This window comes from Nuphar pumila, chromosome 5 (assembly GCF_984573655.1).
Source record: "Nuphar pumila chromosome 5, dmNupPumi1.hap1.1, whole genome shotgun sequence".
Taxonomy (NCBI): Eukaryota; Viridiplantae; Streptophyta; class Magnoliopsida; order Nymphaeales; family Nymphaeaceae; genus Nuphar; species Nuphar pumila.
In genome coordinates, this window is record NC_143253.1 from 84,798,004 (window position 1) to 84,811,986 (window position 13,983).

At 40.2% G+C, this 13,983-nt stretch overlaps 2 non-coding genes across 2 annotated transcripts; both read right to left on the reverse strand.

The window, feature by feature from the left end:
* Window positions 1-816: 816 nt before the first annotated feature.
* LOC149837788 (small nucleolar RNA R71) lies at window positions 817-919 on the reverse strand. The gene has a single exon (XR_016432295.1). It is a non-coding gene; the product is annotated as a small nucleolar RNA R71 (small nucleolar RNA).
* Window positions 920-12,962: 12,043 nt separating this feature from the next.
* Window positions 12,963-13,065, reverse strand: LOC149837789 (small nucleolar RNA R71). Its single transcript, XR_016432296.1, has one exon. It is a non-coding gene; the product is annotated as a small nucleolar RNA R71 (small nucleolar RNA).
* Window positions 13,066-13,983: the final 918 nt, after the last annotated feature.

Here is a 13,983-nt window from a genome sequence, read left to right on the forward strand (position 1 = left end):
AATATAGGATTAACATAGTTAGTAAATATAGGATTCACATATTGTTCTTTTTAGGATTCACTTAATTATCATTCTGCAAGGAGCGATTAGACAGGTGGGTTTTAGAAAAACATAGTTTGTGATTTCCTGTATTTATTTGTTTTAGCATTTTAGAATAGTTTACTTTGTTATTTAATTATTTAGTATAGAATTCTGACATAGCTATATAGCATATTTGTTTGTTTTTAGTTACTGTTATTTGCTTATTTACATTTTAGTATCTGTGCTAGTTTAATTTTTTTTTAGTTAGGTCGTTTGCTTACATCTGGTCTTAGTACCAGTGTATGCAGGGTCGACGAGGTCTAGGAACCCCATTACACCCATTTGTTGACAACCCAGAGAGAATTTTACATTCTCATCGAAGTTCGGCAACAATGGCTGACATGGATCCTCCACCTCCACCCCCAGTTCTTTCGCGCCCTCTGCGGGAATACTTCATTCCCACAGACTATGTTCAGGCATCCTGCATTCGGAGACCCGATGTAGGAGCGCCACATTATGAGATTAAGGCCAGCATTATTCAAATGCTTCCATCCTTTTATGGCCTTAGTCATGAGGATCCCTACCGACACTTAGATGAATTCCTCGAAATCTGTTCTACTGTTAAGATACAGAATTTCGATGATGATGCGTTGAGGTTGACTCTATTCCCTTTTTCATTGAAGGACAAAGCCAAGTATTGGCTAAAGTCCTTAGATTCTGTAGAAATAGAGTCCTGGGATCAGTTGCAACAGGAGTTTCTTCGGAAATACTTTCCCATTGGTCGCACGAACCAATATCGTAGAGCCATCACTAGCTTTTCAGAGCTAGATGGTGAGCGCTTTCATGAGACCTGGGAGAGAATGAAGGATCTCCTCAGGAAATGCCCCCATCATCAGGTGCCGAAATGGCAACTGGTGCAGAGTTTCTATGATGGATTGTCTGACAAGAATCGTCAGATGATCGACTCTTCATGCGGTGGGACATTCATGCTGAAGAGCGAGGACGAAGCATGGAGGCTATTTGATACATTGGCCGAGAATTCACTCCACCATGCTTCGAGCTCTCATTCTGATAGAGCCACACCCAGCATTCAGAAGAAAGCTGGCGTTCTTGAGATTGGTCCATCTACTGCACTACAGTGTAAAGTAGACATGATTGCTCAGAAGCTGGACTAGCTTCTCTCAGGACCATCCACTACACAGCAGGTGTGTACTCTTTGTGCCAGTCCGGCACACGAGATCACTGAGTGCCCTTCAGCAGCTCAGTACCCTGAATTTGTTCAAGAACAAGTTCAGGCAGCTCAGGGTTACGTCAGACCGCCAAATAACCCATTTTCATCGACATATAATCCGGGTTGGCGTAACCATCCCAATTTTTCATGGAAGAATCCACAGTCTTCTATACAGATGCCTTCTTCCTCTCAGCCAGTTCGGCAGCCATCTTTTACTCAGCCATTTCAAAGACCGAACTATGCTCAGTCTTCTTCTTCTTCAGTTCCTTCCCCGATTCAGCAGGAGTCTGCCCCGCAGACATCTTTTGAGGAGAGACTTCTCCAGGCATTCCAAGAGGTGAAAACCTCTAATCAGAACGCCTTCGAGAAGTGTAGCCAGATTTTGAGCTCACATACGCAGTCCATTGCGAAGTTAGAGTCGCAAATGGGACAGTTAGCTGAGGCTATTAGTAGGAGACCCGAGGGTACATTGCCGAGTCAGGCTGTCATGAACCCGAAGGGTAAGGACCAGATGACTGGAGGCCTATTTCATACTGAGACACAGCAGCAGGCTAAATCAGTTATGGCCTTGAGGAGTGGACGTGAGTATCACGTTGAGAGTAGAGAGAAGATAGAGGAGCCAGAGACCATTGTTTCACCTACGTCGGCTCAATCATCATCCCCATCCCCATCATCACCTTCATCATCTTTATCCTCAGAGAAGAAGAAGGATAGGAGTGAGCCTTCTCGCAAAGAGGAGGAGCCAGCAGAGTATATCCCCCCACCACCCTATCCCAAAGCATTAGAGTCTCCTGGTTATAGAGGGAAGCAAGGTGCGAAGATCCAGGACATGCTTGATATCTTCAAGCATGTACAGATCAACCTACCTTTGCTCGATGCTATTCAGCAGGTGCCGGCTTATGCCAAATTTCTGAAGGAGGTATGTACGCAAAAGAGGAAATCCAGAGAGCGAGTTCCTAACAGGGTCCATCTGACTGAGCAGGTGAGTTCAGTACTTCAGCATCAGACACCACCCAAGCTCAAGGACCCTGGAGCACCTATCATTGCTTGTACTATAGGGAACATCCGGATAGAACGCGCATTGCTCGATCTTGGAGCAAGCGTGAACATTCTGCCCGGATATTTCTTTGATTCTTTCGGGTTAGGGGAGATGAGATCGACTCCGATTACACTTCAACTGGCAGATCGTTCCGTCAAGGTACCGAGAGGTGTCTTGGAGGACGTGCTAGTTAAAGTGGATGACTTTTATTTTCCAGTCGATTTCATTATCCTTGATATGGAAGGAGTAGACAGCCAACACCAGACTCCGATTATTTTAGGCAGACCATTCTTGGCGACTGCCAATGCGTGCATCAATTGTAGAACTGGAGCCATGGATCTCTCATTTGGCAATAGGAAGGTAAAACTGAATATTTTCAATGCCGCGATGGGACCAGCAGGAGACATGGACTGCTTTCATGTAGACATTGCACAGGAGTTAGTGGAGGAGCAGCCCGAGTTGTACATTACTGAGGATTCTTTAGATTTGTACCATATAGAGAAGAATAGCGGTTTAGATAGTGTAGATGTGTCTAGAGTGTCGTCGGAGAGACCACCTTGGGGAGCAGTCAGGGAACCCCTTCCACCACTTGCGGAGACCCCCGCCAAATCATCGATCGAGTCGCCTCCGAAACTTGAGTTGAAACCCTTACCGGATTCACTCAAGTATGCATATCTCGGAGATGATGAGACTCTGCCTGTGATCATCTCGTCCTTGCTCACTGAAGAGCAGGAACAGAGATTGCTAACTATTCTTCGGGAGCACAAGGCAGCGATTGGATGGGGAGTTGCTGATCTAAAGGGGATTGATCCTTCATTCTGCATGCATAGGATCCATTGTAATGAGGAAATCAAGCCATTTAGGGATATGCAGAGAAGGCTAAATCCCAACATGAAGGAAGTGGTGAAGAAAGAAGTGGTGAAGTGGTTGGATGCCGGAATCATTTATCCTATTTCTGATAGTCAGTGGGTCAGTCCGATTCAAGTTGTGCCGAAGAAGTCAGGACTCACTGTGGTTGAGAATGAGAAGGGTGAGAGAATTCCGATGAGGACCACTACAGGATGGCGAGTCTGCATCGATTATAGGAAGTTGAATGTGGCAACTAGGAAAGATCATTTCCCATTGCCATTTATTGATCAGATCTTAGAGCGACTCGCAGGACAGAGCTACTACTGCTTTCTAGACGGATATTCAGGATACAATCAGGTAGCTGTCCATCCTGACGACCAAGAGAAGACCACGTTTACATGTCCTTATGGCACCTTCGCATTTAGACGTATGCCTTTTGGGCTCTGTAATGCCCCGGCTACTTTTCAGAGGTGCATGCTTGCTATCTTCTCGGACATGATTGATGATGTGATGGAAGTTTTTATGGACGACTTTTCAGTGTATGGCTCTTCTTTTGAAGATTGCCTCCATAAACTTGCTCGAGTACTGAGTAGGTGTGTGGAGACCAATCTCGTCCTGAGTTGGGAAAAGAGCCATTTTATTGTCCAGGAGGGGATTGTGTTAGGACACATTGTGTCCAAGCATGGTATTGAGGTTGACAGAGCAAAGGTGGAATCCATTTCTCGTTTGACTCCACCCACCTCTGTGAGGCAGATTCGATCATTTTTAGGGCATGCGGGATTTTACAGGCGGTTCATAAAAGATTTCAGCAAAATCTCTCGACCGCTTTGCACGTTATTGGAGAAAGACCAGCCCTTTGTTTTCGGTGAGGATTGTATGAAGGCCTTTGAGATTCTCAAAGAGGCCTTGATTACTGCACCTATTTTGAGACCTCCAGATTGGACTCTCCCATTTGAGATTATGTGCGATGCTTCTGATTATGCTATGGGGGCCATTCTAGGACAACGCATTGATAGGAAGCCCTATGTGATCTACTATGCGAGTAGAACTCTGTCTGATGCACAGATGAATTATACTACGACAGAGAAGGAACTACTTGCGGTAGTTTTCGCATTGGATAAATTTAGGTCCTATTTACTCGGTTCGAAGGTGGTTGTCTATTCTGATCATTCTGCATTGAAATATTTGTTGAATAAGAAAGACACCAAACCGAGATTGATTCGTTGGGTCCTACTACTACAGGAGTTTGATCTCGAGATTCGAGATAAGAAAGGAAGCGAGAATGTAGTAGCAGACCATCTTTCCAGACTGATCGTGGAGACCACGCAGGATCAGAGACCGATCAGTGATTCTTTCCCCGACGAGCAGATCATGTCAGTCAGTACATCGCAGTTACCCTGGTTTGCAGATATTGTGAACTATCTGGTTTCGAGGCAGATACCTGAGCATTGGAACAAGAATGAGCGTGAGAGGTTCCTATCTCAGGTGAGGCACTATTATTGGGATGAACCGGAGTTGTTCAAATACTGTGCAGATCAGATCATTAGGAGATGCGTTCCGGAGGAGGAATACCAATCCATTTTGAATTTTTCCCATTCGTTAGCCTGTGGAGGGCATTTTAGTAGTAGGAAGACGGCTGCAAAGGTTTTGCAGTCAGGATTTTATTGGCCCACACTCCACAGGGACGCTCATGAGTTCTGTAGGCGATGCCTGCGATGTCAGCAGATTGGAAACATGTCCAAGAGGGACATGATGCCCTTGCTACCGATTTTGATAGTCGAAATTTTTGATGTTTGGGGCATTGATTTCATGGGACCATTTCCGCCCTCATTCGGAAATTTATATATTCTGGTGGCGGTTGATTATGTGTCCAAGTGGGTCGAGGCTGTGGCCACCAAGACCAATGATCACAGAGTAGTGCTTAAGTTCATTAAGCACAACATTTTCAGTCGTTTTGGAGTGCCACGTGCGATGATTAGCGATGGTGGCAAGCATTTTAGGAATGTTCAGATAGCTTCTCTGCTGAGAAGATATTCTGTCAATCATAGATTCACCACTCCATATCATCCGCAGACTAGTGGACAGGTTGAAGTGTCCAATAGGGAGATTAAGCGAATTTTAGAAAAGACAGTTCGTCCGGATCGCAAGGATTGGTCCCAGCGCTTAGATGATGCACTTTGGGCATATAGAACTGCATTCAAGACTCCCATTGGCATGTCTCCGTATCGCCTTGTATTCGGGAAAGCATGCCATCTTCCTGTCGAGCTAGAGCATAGAGCGTACTGGGCTATAAAGAGATTGAATTTTGACCTCACCCAGGCTGGCAAAGAGAGAGCACTGCAGCTCTCAGAATTAGAGGAACTCAGGAATGATGCATATGAGAATGCCAAATTATACAAGGCTCGCACAAAAGCATTTCATGATAAGCATATTGTCAGAAAAGTGTTTGAGCCAGATCAGAAAGTGTGGCTATACAATTCTCGTTTACATTTATTCCCAGGGAAGTTAAGATCGAGATGGACAGGTCCATACATTGTAAAAGAAGTATTTCCCCATGGAGCAGTGACATTATTCGATCCTATGACCCAAGGTACATTCAAAGTAAATGGGCAAAGACTGAAGCCATTCATTTCAGATGCCTTACAGGATGGTGAGTGTGAGATAGTGCATCTCACGAAGGCATGAAGATTCGACCAGAGGGATGTATGATATGTACATTATTTATTTTTCATTTCAGAGTTTTTTTTTTTATTATTTAGTATTTCATTTCACATGTGCTAATTTGTGTTTTGATGTATGCAGGATGAACTTAACAATTAGTGTATCAATTACCAGGTACAGAGAAGAGTTTTCAAAGAATTCAAGAATCAGAGGAAAATCAACTTCAAAAGCTCAGAGCAAATCAGGTTGTATCTATCCTTTCTCCCATATTTTTTTTAGTGTCTTTTAGTGTGCATTTGCATTACATTTTTATTCATTTTGTATGCCACTAGAGACAGTGTCATTCAAGCATGGGGGGGTGGTTTAGATGCATGCACACAAAAATACAAAAAAAAAAAATTTTTGTATGACTGGTAATCAAAGTAGGCATTTAAGAACAAAGTGTAGCATATATGATTGTTTTTGGCATAATCTAACAGTTTAAAAATTTTAAGCCCCATAAATTTTTTTTCTGAACTGAATCAAATATAGTAGTTGTTTATGAGATAATTCAAAGAAAAGATAGTATTTGATTATTAGAAAATGTTGAATCACTTTTGTATAAGTATGCACAGTATGTTTTGAGGAAGAAATAAGCAATGGAAAGATGTGTTTGAAAAATGAGTTTAAAAGAATAGAGCTACGTTTAGTTGTTGATGTATTCGTGAATCCTAGTAGTGGAACTCAGACACGAGATGAAGTGTTTGAGTGTCTTAACGAAAAGGATAACGAAGGAGATCAGCTTCTTGTCTAAGTCTATATTTGTGGCCTTTGCAGTTCGAGTAAGTAGAATCTGAAGGGTGTTTTACACCTGGTGCCCCAAAGCCAACTGACTTGGGAGCCACCGGTTCGAAAGCTTGTTACATGGACTGCATAGAAAGCCTAAGAGATAGAGACATTGCACATGACAAGAGGAAGACTATACGTAAACTATTATAATAGAAGGTCTAGTGACTCGAGCAATTAAGTCCGAGGGATACTCTGTATCTAGTGCCCTAAGGTCGGCCGACTTGGGAGTCACTGACCCAAAGCTCGCTACACGGGTCACGAAAACTGACTATTCGAAATAGTGCTCATATGAGAAGAATGCGCAAGAGATCAAAAGTTGAAAATGAAAGAAAAAGAATGTGCTGAATGAGAAAATTTTCATTGCTTAAGTATATGTGCATTACTGTGCAGAAAATATACAAGTGAGAATAAATGAGTAAAACATGAGAATACTTGATTTTCGGAGAAAAATCATGAACTAGCTACAATATTAGAAAAGTGAAGGAAAAGAATTTTTACTGTGGAGGCATGAGATTTTTAAACTTGTTTTGAGAATGTCAATTACATGAAATATTTGTTACAACTGCATTCTTAAGAGCCTAATATTTTTGAAAGATCATCCTTGCATTTTATTGATGTTTGTGGGTAGCATCGCTGCAAACCCTCACGAGACCTTACTCGTCCACTAGTGTAAGCTAGGGGTTTAAAGGGCTTGTTGCATACGCTAAATGCAACCGTGATTCCTACGAAAGTGAGGTAGTATTAGGCATTCATGCTTAGCATTTCTTGTCTTCAGTGCATATCATGATTAGGGTTTGTTAAGGGACTAACAAACATTCAAGCATGGGGGTATTTGATGATGCATGAAATGCACATCATGTAAACAAGTTTTTCATGCGTTTTGTATCAAGTTTAAGGTTTTAAACCCATGTTTAGATGTGTTTTGATAGTAAGGGGCTATAGTTCGAATTTCAGAAAAATCGGAGTTAAAATGAGAGAGTTATGGCTATTTCAGTGTTTGGGCACGGATTTCGAGGTGGATCGGATCCATATCCGACCCAATTAGGTCAATTGGACCTTGGATCAACTCTTAGAAAGCCCAAAACCCATCGCACACACCTATCCATACTCATTTCAAAAAGTTTTTCTAAAAACCCCCCAGAAAGTGGCGCCTAGCAATATTTTATTTTTTAACACTCTTTCTGAAAAATGTCAAAACTATAAATAGTTTTTTTTCAAGAACCCTAGGCGTCTTTGGTTGTGTTTGGACGCCCCCTACAGTGACTCTACAGCAGCAGCTCCTTCCTCTTCATTTTCCCCAAGTGTTGGCCATTGAAGATCGACCTATGCTTGATTTTCAAGCATATTTTCAAGCTTTCTTTGGTTTCTTTTCATTTCTTTCTTATTCCTTGCTGTCTTTTCACCATTTTTCTGTACTTTTGCAGGTGTAGCAGAGGTGGAGACCATTAACCTTGGGCGGGAGTGCGCAACACACCACCAAGGTGAGCCGACCCTACCTCCATCCGGCTTTCTACACCCTCCGATCGCGAATCGGCTCACATTCCATCACCGGTGGATCTCCAACGTGTAGCAGCTGCAATAGGTGCCGTTTTTGGTGAAGTACAGCATCCTTGAACTGTAGAAGACGTTTACCTCCAGCCACGGTCCGCTCTTCTTCATCCCCCCGGTCGTCGGATCTTCCAAAAGGTAGGTCTTCTTCTTCCTTCTCTTCTAGATAAAACCGATTTGTGTGTGTGGTTTTTGTTTTGTTATTTTCTGTATGTTTCTTGTTTTTCTTTTTATTTCAACCTTAGAATAGCATTCGTGCATAGGCCAGCACGTTAGCTTAGGTTTATTTATTTGATTGATTCATTGGAATTGAGTTTTTATTGATTTTTCCTCTTTTTTATAAAAATCGGCTAGATCTTCATCTAGCCGATTCTTCAAGTTTGTCATAAGTGTTCTTGATATTGTTTTACAGAAAATCCAATAAAAAAAGTGTTCATTTTGATTTACTTTATTCGGTTTTTGTGTGGGTTGTATTTGGTTTTAATTAAAAAGAAAAAAAATCCAAAATCGGCTAGACTTATTCTAGCCGATTCTTGATTTTTACAAAAATATTTTTCTGTTTTGATATTTTTGTTTTGTCCAGCATGTGTATTGTGTTGTTTTGCTGAAAATCCTATTCCAAAAAGTTTATTTTAATTCATTTTGATTGTGGGTGCTGCTTGTCTTGTTTTGATTGTATTTTTGAAAAAGAAAAAGAAAAATTTCGGCTAGAGATATTCTAGCCGATCTTTGTATTTTTGTTAAATGTTTGTGTTGATGTTGGTGAATCGTGTAGTTGCTGTGTGTTTTAGGTGTTAACAGCAGTATATAGTTGTGTTAGTCATTTCATTGTTTTAGGATTGATTTAATTAGTTGTTTTAATCAATTTTTCGTTTTTGTGTTTTGAGTCTATTGTTGAAAATTATAAAAATCAAGTTTTCTTTTTTTTTCATGTTTTTAATTCCAGCATAGTGCTGTTCTTGTTAGCCTTGGTGTAATTAGGAGTCCTTTGTATTATTCTCTAATTTAGTTTTATCAAATTAGTGGTTATTTAGTTTTATTGCTTTTTGTTAATTTATAATTTTAGTTTTTTTATTTTCGTGTGGTTCTTCTTCTTCCCCAAGGTGGGGCGGCAGCCATTAGAGCTCCCCTGGAGCTCTTGGTCGATTTTTTTTAGCAAGTCTTAATGGTCATTAGTTGAGTTAGGAAGGTGTCTAGGTTCAATGTATTAGGTCTTTTTTTTTTTTTTTAGCCGTTTTTAGGGTTGCATTTAGGTAAGTTTTGGAATTAGGTTAGCATTAACTCCTAGGAAATCGATTTTCCATTTAAGTTCTTTTGTTCCCTAGGTATAATTAAGTCTATTAGTTTAGAAAGTAGCATCCATTGAAGTTGGCGATTTTTGGAGAAGGGAGGTAATTCAAGTAATTGAAAATTGGAAAGCTTTTGGAAAAAGGATATTCTTCAAAAATCGTGTGAGGCATTTAAGGAAAATTTGAATTTTGAATGTATATTAAAGAAGGAGTTACTCCTTAACTTTGGAAAGTGTTTTGCAATTAAACCAAAATTCCAATCTAGGTTACACGATTTCCATAGAGCATTAAAAGCATTTTAATTCCATCTTGAAAAGCAAAAATCGTGGATTTCTAGATTGGTCTTTTCAGATTTCCAAAAAGGTATTAAAGGCAATTAAGGAGTGTAACTCCCTCTTTAAATGGGGCGATTTTTGAGAATCCAAAGCATTTCAAAGTTTGAATATTGGTAATTATTACATTCCTTTTTCCAACCTCCTCCATTAAAATCGTGAACTTTGGATTAATTGTAGCTTAATTAGGAGGTTACTACTTTAGTCTAGACCTAACCTAGTCAAACCGAGCCTAGGTCGAGTCAACCCCTAGTCTACACCCCCTTTGAGTCTAGTCAAAACCTAGCCTAGCCCAAGTCAAAGCCTAAACCGCACTTAGGTCAAGTCTAAGACCAAAGCCCAACCTTAGTCAAGTTTAGTGGAGTCAACCTTAACCTAAGTTAGGTCAACCTAGTCTACCTAACTTATCTAAGTCAACCCTAGTTGAGTCAAACTTAGTTCAAGCCTACTTAAACCGAGTTCACCCTAGTCTTGCTAAACCTACATCCAAAACCCAATCTTGGTCAAACCTAGTCAAAGACCTAACTCGGGTCAAAACTTAGTCTAAACCTAGTGAGTCAACCGAGCTTACCTTAGCCCATTCGAGCCTAGTCAAACCCTAAGCTGGGTCCAACTTAGTTGAGCCTAAGTCAATTCGAACCTAGTTGACTAAGGTAACTCAAAACCGAATCCAATTAGTGAGTCCACCTTAGCTCGAACCTATCTCTTTCAACCTAGTCAAACCGAGCCTACCTAATCCCATCCGAGTGCATCCAAACCCAAACTGAACCTACTCAAGTCGAAACCGATCCTAGATCGAGTCAACCAAGTGAATCCTAACCTTAGCCTTCGTTCTTTAGTTAAGTAAGTCATTTTTTATTATTTCCTTTGATTTCTATATTAATTAGTTTATTTATCTAATTTAGTTTTAGTATAGAAGTGTGTGTACGTATAACGTATTTATTCAATATGTATGAAATGTGTTTTGTTGTGTTTTGAATGATAGTTAGATATTAGTTAACTTAGTGGTTAGATTGCATTTTATTATTTAGCATAGTTGCATTTCCATTGTGAGTTAACTTAGTTCTAGTCATAAATTGCTTGTAGGTTTTGTGCTTCGTGCATTTAGTATTTTCCTAATTATCATCTGCATATACACTGTTATACAGTGTCATTTAGATTGCATTAGGTGTAGATTGCATTTGATAGTGTTTCCATAGGTTCATAAAGTGAATAGTGCACTCAAATAAAAACCAGATTTTTGCCCTGTCGAAACAGAATTATTTTATGATAAAAAACTCTGTGTTTTCCAAATTTATTTTTTCTATTCACTGTATTGACGTGTTATTTAACTGCAGACCAAATTTCAGCTCATTCGGAGTTGATTTGGTCTGATTTTTAAGCGTTTTGTGAAAACCGCTTTTTCTGGATTTTAAATTACAGGACTGGCGATATCCTGATTTTTCCCAGATTTGAAACGCTTATATCTGGAGTTCCAGATACTGTTTTTTAATTCTGTAAAAACTGTCATTTTGTTTAATCTGTCAGTTGCAGAACAGAACAAATTTCGGGAAAATCGGACCTCGTTTGCCCTATCAAACAGTGGTTTTCCGATAACCTGTCAGATTGCTAGTTTACACTAGTTAAGGGCAGTTTCGTAATTTTCTTAGTTTCGGCATTTTAGACTTGTTTTCAGTAGTTTCTGTATTTTAGAAGTTGCATAATCATCATACAGCATTAGTAGAAGTAATTTGGTTAATTTTAGAATTAATTTAGTATGTTATTTAATTTTTGTTTGATAAATAGCAATTGTTTATTAGTTTCGTAGAATTAGACATAGTTGTAATTGTTGTTTGCATCATTAAAATAGAAAACTAACTTTGTATTTTTCTGCATTTTTTAGGTTGAAAAGCATATTTAGTTTCCAGGGTTAGTATACAAGTGAAAAGATTCTCTAAGTGGCAAAAAGACAGAATTACCCTTGGCGTGGAGCAGAAGACTAAATGCTTGTTTATTGTTCTTTTAGTGCTTAATTGTAGTTGTATTCACTTTATAATTGTAGATTGTCATTTGATATTAATAAATTAAATTTTCTAGAATTATAGTGATTAATTCCTGTTCCCTGAGGATCGACCCGTACTTACCACTTTGTGGAAAGTCGGTTTTTATATTTTTGGTTGACGATTTTCCAAAGTTTTATTGAAAATAACTGTTTTAAAAAGAGCAAATCCAAAATATCAACCAAATTTTGGCGCCGTTGCCGGGGAACGGCGAATTAATTACTTTATTTCTTAGAGTTTAATTTATTATTATTTTGTTTTAGTTAGTTAATTAGTTGTTTTCTTTTTAGTTAGTAGGATTAGTAAGTGAATATAGGATTAACATAGTTAGTAAATATAGGATTCACATATTGTTCTTTTTAGGATTCACTTAATTATCATTCTGCAAGGAGCGATTAGACAGGTGGGTTTTAGAAAAACATAGTTTGTGATTTCCTGTATTTATTTGTTTTAGCATTTTAGAATAGTTTACTTTGTTATTTAATTATTTAGTATAGAATTCTGACATAGCTATATAGCATATTTGTTTGTTTTTAGTTACTGTTATTTGCTTATTTACATTTTAGTATCTGTGCTAGTTTAATTTTTTTTTAGTTAGGTCGTTTGCTTACATCTGGTCTTAGTACCAGTGTATGCAGGGTCGACGAGGTCTAGGAACCCCATTACACCCATTTGTTGACAACCCAGAGAGAATTTTACATTCTCATCGAAGTTCGGCAACAATGGCTGACATGGATCCTCCACCTCCACCCCCAGTTCTTTCGCGCCCTCTGCGGGAATACTTCATTCCCACAGACTATGTTCAGGCATCCTGCATTCGGAGACCCGATGTAGGAGCGCCACATTATGAGATTAAGGCCAGCATTATTCAAATGCTTCCATCCTTTTATGGCCTTAGTCATGAGGATCCCTACCGACACTTAGATGAATTCCTCGAAATCTGTTCTACTGTTAAGATACAGAATTTCGATGATGATGCGTTGAGGTTGACTCTATTCCCTTTTTCATTGAAGGACAAAGCCAAGTATTGGCTAAAGTCCTTAGATTCTGTAGAAATAGAGTCCTGGGATCAGTTGCAACAGGAGTTTCTTCGGAAATACTTTCCCATTGGTCGCACGAACCAATATCGTAGAGCCATCACTAGCTTTTCAGAGCTAGATGGTGAGCGCTTTCATGAGACCTGGGAGAGAATGAAGGATCTCCTCAGGAAATGCCCCCATCATCAGGTGCCGAAATGGCAACTGGTGCAGAGTTTCTATGATGGATTGTCTGACAAGAATCGTCAGATGATCGACTCTTCATGCGGTGGGACATTCATGCTGAAGAGCGAGGAGGAAGCATGGAGGCAATTTGATACATTGGCCGAGAATTCACTCCACCATGCTTCGAGCTCTCATTCTGATAGAGCCACACCCAGCATTCAGAAGAAAGCTGGCGTTCTTGAGATTGGTCCATCTACTGCACTACAGTGTAAAGTAGACATGATTGCTCAGAAGCTGGACCAGCTTCTCTCAGGACCATCCACTACACAGCAGGTGTGTACTCTTTGTGACAGTCCAGCACACGAGATCACTGAGTGCCCTTCAGCAGCTCAGTACCCTGAATTTGTTCAAGAACAAGTTCAGGCAGCTCAGGGTTACGTCAGACCGCCAAATAACCCATTTTCATCGACATATAATCCGGGTTGGCGTAACCATCCCAATTTTTCATGGAAGAATTCACAGTCTTCTATACAGATGCCTTCTTCCTCTCAGCCAGTTCGGCAGCCATCTTTTACTCAGCCATTTCAAAGACCGAACTATGCTCAGTCTTCTTCTTCTTCAGTTCCTTCCCCGATTCAGCAGGAGTCTGCCCCGCAGACATCTTTTGAGGAGAGACTTCTCCAAGCATTCCAAGAGGTGAAAACCTCTAATCAGAACGCCTTCGAGAAGTGTAGCCAGATTTTGAGCTCACATACGCAGTCCATTGCGAAGTTAGAGTCGCAAATGGGACAGTTAGCTGAGGCTATTAGTAGGAGACCCGAGGGTACATTGCCGAGTCAGGCTGTCATGAACCCGAAGGGTAAGGACCAGATGACTGGAGGCCTATTTCATACTGAGACACAGCAGCAGGCTAAATCAGTTATGGCCTTGAGGAGTGGACGTGA